Below are 2,345 nucleotides of genomic sequence, written 5' to 3'. Positions count from 1 at the left end.
GTAGGGAGGAAGTGATAAGGAAAGGGACCTGTGGTTTACTACAGAAATTGCATCTCTTGTTAAGAAGAAGGAGGCTTATGTGTTGATGAAACAAGATGGTTCAGATGAGGTGATGGAGAGTTACAGATCAGCTAGGAAGCATTTAAAGAGAGTTAAGAGCAAAGAGAGGACATGAACAGTCTTTAGCAAATAGAATAAAGGAAAACCCTAAAGTATGTGAGGAATAAAAGGATGATTAGGGTAGGAATAGGGCCAGTCAAAGACAGAAGTGGGAAGTTGAGTGTGGACCCTGTGGAGATTGGAGAGGTGCTAAACAAACATTTCTCATCGGTTTTCACTCCAGAAAAGGAGAGTATTGTAGAGGAGAAGAATGAGGTACGAGCTATTAGACTAGAAAGGATCAAGGTTAGTTACGAACAGGTGTTATCAATTCTAGAAGGAGTGAAAGTAGATAAGTCCCCTGGGCCGGATGGGATTTATCCGAGGATTCTTTGGGAAGCTAGGGAGGAGATAGCAAAGTCCTTGGCTTTGATATTTGAGTCATCATTGTCTACAAGTTTAGTACCAGAGGACTGGGGGATTGGAAATGTTATGCCCTTGTTCAAGAAGGGCCGTAGAGATGACCCAGGTAATTATAGACCAGTGAGCCTTACTTCTGTTGTAGGAAAGGTTTTGGAAAGGATTTTAAGAGATAAGATTTATTATCATCTAGCAAGCGACAATTTGATTTCAGATAGTCAACATGGTTTCGTCAAGGTCAGATCGTGTCTCACAAATCTCATTGGGTTTTTTTGAGAAGGTGACCAAGATGTGGATGTGGTAGGGCAGTTGACGTGGTGTACATGGACTTCAGTAAAGCCTTTGATAAGGTTCCACATGGTAGGCTGTTGGAGAAAATGCAGAGACATGGAATTGAGGGTGATTTAGCAGTTTGGATTAGAAACTGACTTTCTGAAAGAAGGCAGCGAGTGGTGGTTGATGGAAAATATTCAGCCAGGAGTCTGGTTACTAGGGGTGTGCCACAAGGATCTGTCTTGGGACCACTGCTGTTTGTCATTTTTATAAATGACTTAGCCGCAGACATAGGTGGATGGATTAGTAAATTTGCAGAAGACGGAGTAGTGGACAGTTTGGAAAACTGTTACAGGTTGCAGGGGGACTTGGATAAACTGCAGAATTGGGCTGAGAGATGGCAAATGGAGTTCAATGTAGCTAAATGTGAGGTGATTCACTTAGGGAAGAATAACAGGAAGGCAGAGTACTGGGTCAACGGAAAGATTCTTGGTAGTGTGGATGTGCAAAGGGATCTTGGAGTCCATGTACATAGATCCCTGAAAGTTGTCACCCAGGATATTGCTGTTAAGAAGGCATATGGCGTGTTAGGTTTCATTGGTAGAGGGATCGAGTTCCGGAGCCGCAATATCATGCTGCAACTGTACAAAACGTTAGTGCGGCCACACTTGGAAAATTGTGTACAGTTCTGGTCGCCATATTTCGGGAAGGATGTGGAAGCATTGGAAAAGGTGCAGAGGAGATTTACCAGGACGTTGCCTGGTCTGGAGGGAAGGTCTTATGAGGAAAGGCTGAGAGACTTGGGTCGGTTCTCATTGGAAAGCAGAAGGCTAGGAGGGGATTTGATAGAGACATACAAGATGATCAGAGGATTAGATAGGGTAGATAGTGAAAGTCTTTTTCCTAGGATGATGACATTAGCTTGTACGAGGAGCCATAACTACAAATTGAGGGGTGTTAGATTTAAGACAGATGTCAGAGGCAGGTTCTTTACGCAGAGAGTGGTAAGGGTGTGGAATGCCCTACCTGCTAATGTAGTCAACTCAGCCACATTAGGGAGATTTAAACAATCCTTAGATAAGCACATGGATGATTTTGGGATAGTGTAGGGCGACGAGCTGAGGATAGTTCACAGGTCGGTGCAACATCGAGGGCTGAGGGGCCTGTTCTGCGCTGTATTGTTCTATGTTCTATGAGTTGGGAGGTCATGTTGTGCCTGTACAGCACATTGGTTAGGCCACTGTTGGAATATTGTGTGCAATTCTGGTCTCCTTCCTATTGGAAAGATGTTGTGAAACTTGAAAGGGTTCAGAAAAGATTTACAAGGATGTTGCCAGGGTTGGAGAATTTGAGCTGTAAGGAAAAGCTGAACAGGCTGGGGCTGTTTTCCCTGGAGCGTGGAGGCTGAGGGGTGTCGTTATAGAGGTTTACAAAATTGAGGGGCATGGTTAGGAAATAGACAAAGTCTTTTCCCTAGGATCAGGGAGTCCAGAACTAGAGGGCATAGGTTTAGAGGGGAAAGATATAAAATAGACGTAAGGGGCAACTTTTTC

The sequence above is a fragment of the Chiloscyllium plagiosum genome, chromosome 22 (assembly GCF_004010195.1).
Source record: "Chiloscyllium plagiosum isolate BGI_BamShark_2017 chromosome 22, ASM401019v2, whole genome shotgun sequence".
Taxonomy (NCBI): Eukaryota; Metazoa; Chordata; class Chondrichthyes; order Orectolobiformes; family Hemiscylliidae; genus Chiloscyllium; species Chiloscyllium plagiosum.
This window is presented reverse-complemented; position numbering follows the sequence as displayed.